Source organism: Acinonyx jubatus, chromosome A2 (genome assembly GCF_027475565.1).
Source record: "Acinonyx jubatus isolate Ajub_Pintada_27869175 chromosome A2, VMU_Ajub_asm_v1.0, whole genome shotgun sequence".
Taxonomy (NCBI): domain Eukaryota; kingdom Metazoa; phylum Chordata; class Mammalia; order Carnivora; family Felidae; genus Acinonyx; species Acinonyx jubatus.
In genome coordinates this window covers 39296987-39306558 of record NC_069383.1, presented here as the reverse complement: position 1 = coordinate 39306558, position 9572 = coordinate 39296987, and the positions used below count along the sequence as shown (strand labels likewise).

Genomic DNA, 9572 nt, shown 5'->3' with positions numbered 1-9572 from the left:
TTTTAATAATCTTAATTCCAATGTAGTTAACATAGAGTATTGTATTAGTTTCAGGTGTACAATGTAGTGATACAGCAATTCCATACATTACTCAGTGATCACTCATTATGACAAGCATATTCTTAATACTCTTCACCTATTTTACCCTTTCCTCCCACCACCTCCCATCTGGTAACAATCAGTTCTCTATAGTTAAGAGTCTCTTTTTTTGGTTTATGTCTTTTTTACTTTGTTCATTTGTTTTATTTTTTAAATTCCACTTATGAGTGAAATCATGTTATTTGTCTTTCTCTGATTTGTTTCACTTAGCTTTATACTCTCTAGCTCCATCCATGTAGTTGCAAATGACAAGATTATATATATATATATATATGTATATATATATATATACATATATATATGTATATATATATATATACATATATATATATATATACACACACACACACATACATACACACACACATACACACCACATCTTCTGTATCCACTCATCAATTGATAGACAATTGCTTCTATAATTTGGATATTCTAAATAAAGCTGCAATAAACATAGGGGTACACATATCTTTTTAATTAGTGTTTTCATATTCTTTGGGTAAATACCCAGTAATAGAATTACTGGGTCACATGGTAATGCTATTTCTAAGATTTTGAGGAACCTCCATACTGTTCTCCAGAGTGGCTACACCAGTTTGCTTTCCCACCAACAGTGCACGAGTGTTTCTTTTTCTCTGCATGCTCACCAACACCTGTATCTTACATTTTTGATTCTAGCTATTCTGGCAGGTGTGAGGTGAAATCTCATTGTGGTTTTGAGTTGCCTTTCCCTGATGATGAGTGATGTTGAGCATCTTTTCATGTGTCTGTTGGCCATCTATGTCTTCTTTGGGGAAAAGTTTGTTCATGTCTTCTGCCCATTTTTAATTGGAACATTTCTGTTTTTTGGTCTTGAGTTGTATCAGTGCTTTATATCTTTGGAATATTAACCCCTTTTCAGATATGTCAATTACACATATCTTCTCCCATTCAGTAAGTTGTTTTTTGTTGTTTCCTTTGCTGTGCAGAAGCTTTTTATTTTGATGTAGTCCTAATAGTTTATTTTTGCTTTCATTTCCCTTATCTCAGGAGAGTTGTCTAGAAAAAATGTTGCTCTGGCCAATGTCAGAGAAGTTACTACCTGTAATCATTATTATGATTTCAGGTCTTATATTTAGGTCTTTAGTCCATTTTGAGTTGATTTTTATGTATGGTGTAAGGAGGTGGCCCAGTTTCATTCTTTTGCATGTAACTGTCCAATTTCTCCAACACTACTTGTTGAAGAGACTTTTTCTCACTGCATATTATTGACTCCTTTGTCAAAGATTAAGTGACCACATAATAGGTTATTGACAGAATATTTTTTTAAAGATAAAAATACTTTCAAAGCATAAAAAAATAAAGCTATCATGGTGGGAGTTCCTAAGAACTTTCATGAGCACAAGAATCTTTGTTCTTGTCCCTGATATATCTCACCACCTAGAAGATTGTGTGGTATATAGTAGGTATTCAACACATATTTGTGGAACACATGAATGCCTTACTTGTAATTACTAAACTGAAATACAATGTAGTTAAATAACTGTCTCTGGTCGTGTACCTAGTATAGAGTGGAGCTGGGATTCAAACACAGTAAAACCTTGGAATGTGAGTAACTTGTTCTGAGAGTGTTCTGCAAGAAAAGCAAATACTTCTAATAAACTTTAACTTGACAAACAAGCAGTATCTTGCAATACAAGCAGTACATGATGCTGAATGTCACATGACCACAACTGAGCCAATGGTTCTTGAAATTTGCTTTGATATACAAGTGCTTTGGATTACAAGCATGTTTCTGAAATGAATTATGCTCACAAACCAAGGTTTTACTGTATTGGCAGGCTTTTTAAGATTTTGTTTGTTTTCCAAAACTAAAGGAATTAAAACAACTGGTGTGTGATTTATTCACATTCTACCCAGGGGTGATACCCTGAGGGAAAGGAAAGAAAGCAGGTAATCCCATCAAATATCCTTGTCAACTAGAACTTAGGCTATACAGAGTCATATAGAGTCATAATATTATTCAAGAGGGGGAGTCTGTGTCTGTTTAGTATTCCTAAAGGAATGCTCCTTGCAGGACTCCCTGTAGGGCACGTGAAGCCTTGGGCAAATATTTTCTGGGGATGTGGGGGTAGGAGCCTTGTTTGTATAAATTCTTTGATTAAATAATATATTATAAAATTAATACATGGGAGTATAGTGATCTAATGAAAATTTAGAGTGATGTATAGAAAAATGGTACTTAAGTATTAGTTTATTTTCTGATCAGAGCCCATGATGATTCTTCATGGTGGCCAGGCAACATCTGTTTTTGTTGAGATTCAGGAACCATGTTCTTCATGTTCTTTATTTTTCTGGTTATACCATTGTGGAGAGTGCTGCATTATCCATTATGCCACCCATAAATAGGGACTTCAAGGGCAGTGTTAAAGGTTTTTCTGGTACTTTGTTGTTGATAACCACAAATACAAGACTTTCACAGAGTGTATAGAAAAATGTGAATGATATATTATTTCTGGTCTTTTTAAGCTTACTGCTGGGAATTGTAGAGTGTAAGTATAGAAGAACACATATTTCAACTACATGTTCTTTTGAACTCTTCAGGCCTGATGTGTAGTATAGAGTCTGCAAAAAGGATAGGGTGCCCTGAATTGTGTGCCAGCACTATGGTACACAGGGTAAAGGATCCCTCCCTCCACCATTCTGTGGTACTGAAGTTCAAAGGCAGAATCATGGTCAGGACACAGACAGTTGAGAACTGACAACATAGGCACAAACCAGTAGCTCAAGTCTGAGGGTCATTGCTAGATTTTCAGAAATCCATAGCTATCACCTTGCCCTATGTCTGACGTGAATGATAGTCACACAAAATCATTATGTAAGCACAGTTATGATGGCCAGATCTCATGATATTGAATAAAAGAAATATCATGCTGGCCAGTGGGAACAATCTGCTGGCTCCAGGAAGTCCCAGACACCGGAGGGGAACTTAAAAAAATCTGTAGAAGACATTTCTAGCAAAAAGACCCAGAAAGGGTCTGGTCCTGGCCAAGTTCCGGGTCTTAGCCAGTCCCAGGCATTGGAGTGAGACAGAAGTTTTGATGTAGGTGTTTCTGGTGACCAGGATTCACGTAAGACCAGGTTTGACCTTAGGGTACCCTGCCTGAATGGCCAACTCCAGACAATTCTAGACACTATATGGAGACTTAGAATTTTCTAGTGAAGGGAATCCAAAACCCAGAGTCCTGTGAGGGACCTGTACTAGGGGAGGGGCTCTGCTTGGTAGGTCTGAGAGTGGGAGTTTACTGATAATGAATTATTTAATAAAATCTATGAGGCAGGGCTTCCTGGAAAATGTCATTTAAATGCTACAACTCTGGAATATTAAATTGAGATGTCTCACAATTAAAGCCTTCTTTATGATGTAAATATGGAATATATATGCCATATGAAGTAACTCTGTGGACTTCACTTGTAGAAATTTCATCTATTATTCCATGCCAATGTTTCACGTGGGACGATAGGACTAGGGGAACTATCCTTGATGTCCTAGGCATCTTTCTGCTTTGTCTGAATCTCGTGTCTCTATCCTTGAAATTGTTAGTAAAATGGAACACCGGTAAGATCTCTGGTTCATTTAAGTCTGATTTGCCAGTCTGATTTTATATGTTGCTCAGATGGTGAATAGGGTTGATGTTTGGGGGTATTAACCATGAATTTTGTGTTAAATTACTTGCTTCCTCTTCTACTTAACTCAGAAATGTCAACTGTCTTTTCTTTCAGTGGGAGGTGAAAGGAAGATTGAAGAAGAGGTGTCTAGTTGTTTAAATTTTTTATTTGATATTGTATATATTGCAAAACGAGCACCACAATAAACCTAGTTAACATCCATAACCATATATAGTTACATGACATTTATTTCATAACTGTAAATTTCTAACTTTTGACCTGCTTCATCTATTTTTTCCTACTTCCCAATCTCTGCCCCTGGCAACCACCAATCTGTCGCCTGTATCTTTAAGATTGGGGATATTTGTTTTGTTTTCTTTTTGTTTTTTGTTTTAGATGGCACATACAAGTGAAATCATAAGGTATACAACTTTTCTGTCTGACTTAATTTAACATAATTCCCTCTCGATCTGTCCATACCATTACAAATGGCCAGATATCCTTCTTTCTTTTGGATGAATGATATTTCATTTTGTGCATGTGTATACATGGCTAGGTGGAAAACATATATATGCCACTTAAAAAAATTGAATATAGCTCACACACAATGTTACATTAGTTTCAAATATACAACCTAGTGATTTGACCAGTTTGTACATTATGCTGTGTTCACCACCAGTATAGCTACCATCTGACCCATGTCATTCCTATTACAATATTATTACCTGAATTCGTTATGCTTTCCTTTTTAGTCCTTTGACTTACTTATTCTATGACTGGAGCCCTTTATCCCCTCTATCCTTGAACTGTTATGCCCAACCCTCTCCCCTCTGGCTTCCATCAGTTTGTTCTCTGTATTTTTTGTGCATCTGTGTGTTTTGTGCTTTTTTTTAAAAGATTTGATTTATTAATAGAATCATGTGGTATTTGTCTTAGTCTGACTTATTTAAATTAGCATAATATCCTTTAGGTCCATCTTTGTTGTCTCAAATGGCATAATATCATTGTTTTTTTATGAGTGTGTAATACTCCATTGTGTAGATACCAAATTTTCTTTATTCATTCATCTACTAATGGACACTTAGGTTGCTTCCATGTCTTGGCTATTGTAAATAATGCTGCAATAAACATAGGGTGCATGTATCTTTCTGAGTTAGTGTTTTCATTTTGCTTGGGTAAATACCTAATAGGGGGAATTACTGGATCATATGATATTTCTACTTTTAATTTTTTGAAGAAATTCCAGATTCTCTTCTACAATGGATGTACCAGTTTACATTCCCACTAACAGTACATGATGGTTCTTTTTCTTCCAATCCTTGCCAATATGTGTTTATTGTCTTTTCAGTTTAGCCACTCTGACAAGTGTGAGGTGATATTTTATTATAGTTTTTATTTGCATTTCCCTGATGAGTGATGTTGAGCATCATTTCATGTATCTGTTAGCCATCTGTATGTCATCTTTGGAAAATTGTCTATTCAGGTCCTCTGCCCATTTTTTAATAAGATGGTCTTTTTGGTGTTGAGTTGTATCAGTTCTTTATATATTTGGGATATTAACCCCTCAATGGATATATGATTTGCAAATATCTTCTCCCATTCATTAGAATGTCCTGTATTTTTGTTGTTTCCTTTGCTCTGCAGAGGCTTTTTATTTTGATGTTGTTCCAAAGTTTGTTTTTGCTTAATTTTCCCTTGCCTTAGAAGACATATCAAAAAAAATATTGCTATGGCTGATGTCAGAGAAATTACTGCCTGTACTCTATTCTAGGATTTTTTGGAGTCCAGGTATCACATTTAGGCCTTTAATCCACTTGGAGTTTATTTTTGTACGTGGTGTTAGAAAGTAGTCCAGTTTCATTCTTTTCTATGTAGCTGTCCAGTTTCCCCAGCACCATTTATCAAAAGACTGTCTTTTCCCCCATTGTAAATTCTTGCTTCCATTATCATAGATTAATTGATTATATAATGTAGGTTTATTTCTGGAATCTCTGTTCTCTTCCATTGATCTATATATGTCTGTTTTTGTGCCAGTACCATGCTGTTTTGATTACCATAACTTCATAGTGTATCTTGAAATCTGTAATTGTGGTATTTCCACCTTTGTTCTTTCTCAGGATTGATTGGTTTGGCTCTTCGGGGTCTTCTGTGGTTCCATACAAATTTTAATATTATTTGTTCTAATTTTATTGAAAATGCTGTTGATATTTTGATAAGGATTGCAATTAATCAGTAGGTTGCTTTTGGTAAAATGGGCATTTTGACAATAATAATTCTTATAACCCATGAGCATGAAATATCTTTCCATTTGTGTCATCTTCAATTTCTTTCATCAGTGTTTTATGGTTTTTAGAGTATGAGTTTTTCACCTGTGGGTAAGTTTATTTCTAGGTATTATTTTTGGTACAATCATAAACAGTGTTCTTAAAATTTCTCTTTCTGTGACTTCATTGTTAGTATATAGAAACATTATTGATTCATGGGTATTAATTTTGTACCCTGCCACTTTACTGAATTTGTTTATTCTAGTATTTTTTTGGTGGAGTCGTCAGGATTTTCTGTGTATACTATTATATTGTCTGTAAAAAGTGACAGTTTAACTTCTTCTTTACCAATATGGATACCACTTCTTTCTTTTTATTGCCTGATTGTTGTGGCTAGGGTGTCCAGTACTGTGTTGAAAACTTGTGGCTATTGTCGACCTCCTTGTCTTGTTCCTCACCTTAGAGGAAATGCTTTCAGTTTTTCACCTTTGGGAATGATATTAGCTGTGTTTTCACATATTGCCTTTATTATATTGAAGTATATTCCCTCTAGCTCCATTTTGTTGAGAGCTCTTATCATGAATGGATGTTGAATCTTGTAAAATGCTTTTTCTACAATTATTAAGATGATCACATTATTTTTATCCTTCATATTTTTGATGTGGCGTATGACATTGATTTATTTGCAAATATTGAATCATTCTTGCATCCTGGGAATAAAGCCCACCTGATTGTGAAGAATGATCTTCTAAATGTATTTTTGTATGTAGTTTGATAAAATTTTGTTGAGGATTTTTGCGTCTATGTTCATCAAAGATATTGGCCTATAGTTTTTTTTGTGTGGTGTCTTTGTCTGATTTTGGTATCATGGTAATTCTGGCCTTGAAAAATGTATTTGGAAGCTTTCCTTTTCTTCAATTTTTTGGATAGTTTGAGAAGAATAGATATTAACTCTTACCTAAATGGTAGAATTCACCTGTGAATCCATTTGGTTCTGTATTTTTACTTTTTGATAGTTTTTTGATTACCTGTTGAATTTTGTTACTTGTAACTTGTTCAGACTTTCTGTTTCTTCCTGGTTAAGTTTGGAAGATTGCATGTTTCTAGGAATCTATCCATTTCTTTTATGCTGTCCAGTTTATTGGCATCTAATTTTTCATAGTATTCTCTTGTAATTTTTTGTATTCCTTTGGTGTCAGTTGTTATTTCTCTCATTTCTGATTTTATTTGAGTGCTTTCTCTTTTTTTCTTGATGAGTCTGGCTAAGGGTTTATAAATTTTGTTTATCTTTTTAAACAATCAGCTCTTGGTTTCTTTCTTTCTTTTTTTTTTTTTTTTTTTGTCTCTATGGCATACTCTAATCTTTATTATTTCCTTCTTCTACTTACTTTGGGTTTTACCTGTTCTTTTTCTAGTTCCTTTAGGTGTAAGCTAAAATTGTTTGAGTGTTTTCTTTCCTGATGTAGTCTTATATTGCTATACACTTCCCTCTTAGAACTGCTTTTGCTGTGTCCCAAAGATTTTAGACCATTATGTTTTCATTTTCTTTTGTCTTTGTGTATTTTTAAATTTCTTCTGTAATTGCTTCATTGACCCATTGGTTGTTAAGTATCATGTTGTTGAGTCTCCACATGTTTCTATTTTTTTATACAGTTTTTTTTTCCTGTGATTTATTTCTAGTTTCATTCCATTGTAGTTGGAAAAGAGGCATAGTATAACTTCAGTCTTCTCAAGTTTATTGGGGCTCCTTTTAATGGCTTAATATGTGCTATATTCTGAAGAATGTCCCATGTGCACTTTAAAATAATTTGTATTCTGTTGTTTTGGGATGAAATGTTCTGTATGTATCTGTTATGTCTCTCTGAACCAATGTGTAATTCAGAGGACATTGCTACTGATTTTCTGTCTGGAGGATCTATGCAATGATGTAAGGGGAATTTTAAATTCCCCTCCTATTATCAGTTTCTCTCTTTATATGTGTTAATATTTGCTTTATGTATTTAGGTGCGCTCCAGTGTTGGATATGTAGAAATTTACAATTGTTATATCCTCTTGTAGGACTGATCCCTTTATAATTATGTAATGTCCTTTGTCTCTTGTTACAGTCTTTGTGTTAACATCTATTTTTCTTCTTTAAAAAATTTTTTTTGATGTTTATTTAATTTTGAGAGAGAGACAGAACACAAGTTGGGGAGGGGCAGAGAGAGAGGGAGACACAGAATCTGAAGCAGGCTCTAGGCTCTGAGCTGTCACCACAGAGCCCAACGTGGGGCTTGAACCCATGAACTGCAAGATCATGACCTCAGCCAAATTCGGACACTTACCCAACTGAGCCACCTAGGCGCCCCTTAATGTCTATTTTTCTGATAAAAGTATTACTACCCTGGCCTTTTTTTTTTGACATATTTGCATGTTGTAGTTTTCCTATTCCTTCACTTGCAATTTGTATGTTGCTTAGGTGTGAGATGAGTCTCTTGTAGGCCATATGTAGATTTTTTTTTTTTTTTTTTTTTATGTATCCATTTGCTATTCTGTGTCTTTTGACTGGAGCATTTAAGGCCTTTACACTTAAAGCAATTATCAGGAGGCTTATACTTATTGCCATTTTAAAAACTTGTTTTCTGGTTGTTTTTGTGGTTTATTCCTTCTTGCTCTCTATCTTTGTGACAACTAAATATGTTTAGTGTTTGGTTTGGTTTTTCTTTCTCTCCATTTTTTGAGTATCATAGCTTTTGGGTTTGTGGTTACCATAAGGTTCATATATAAAATCCTAAGTAAATAGTAGTAGTCCATATTATTTGATGGTCATTTAAATTCAAACGCATTCTAAAGAAAAAAAGAGAGAAAATTTTCTTTCTTTTCTTTTTCTCCTTCTCTTCCCTTTTGGTCCCTTCACATTTTATGTATATGTTGTCGTATTGTACATGTTTATTCATATTTTTCTTGTATCTAATTGTGACGATTTCTTTTACCCTTGAAAAAGTTATTTTTTTAAAGTTTATTTATTTTGAGAGAGAGAGAAAGAGACAGTTGCAAGTATGCAGGGACATGGACAGAGGGAGAAGGAGAGATTGAGTCCCAGGCAGGCTCCATGCTGTCAGTGCAGAGTCCAACACAGGGCTCAATCTCAACAACCATGAGGTCATGCATGCCCTGAGACAATAAAGATTTGGATGCTTAACCCACTGAGCCAAACAGGGGCCTGTGAAAAAGTCCTTTTAACATTTCTTGTAAGGCTGGTTTAGGAGCAATAAACTCTTTTATTTTTTGTTTCTCTAGGGAACTCTTTATGTCTCTTTGAAATAACAATGGTAATCTTGCTAGATAGAGTATTATTGGGTGTAGGGTGTTTTTTATTCCTTTTAGCATTTTGATAAATATATCATGCCTCTTGTTTCTGGCCTGCAAAGTTTCTGCTGAAAAATCTGCTGAAAGCTTCATAAGTTGTCCCTTGAGGGTAACTTTCTGTTTCTCTCCTGCTTTTAAGATTCTTTACCTTTAATCTTTGGCATTTTAATTATTACATGCCATGGTGTGAACCTCTTTGGTTTATCTTATTTG

At 34.6% G+C, this 9572-nt stretch overlaps 1 long non-coding RNA gene across 1 annotated transcript in view; it reads left to right on the top strand.

The window, feature by feature from the left end:
- Positions 1-586: 586 nt before the first annotated feature.
- The window catches only part of LOC128314741 (uncharacterized), a 214449-nt gene continuing 205463 nt past the window's right edge, over positions 587-9572 (top strand). The window contains exon 1 of the long non-coding RNA XR_008296718.1: positions 587-3697. This is a non-coding gene — a long non-coding RNA (uncharacterized LOC128314741). The remainder of the gene's footprint in view (positions 3698-9572) is intronic.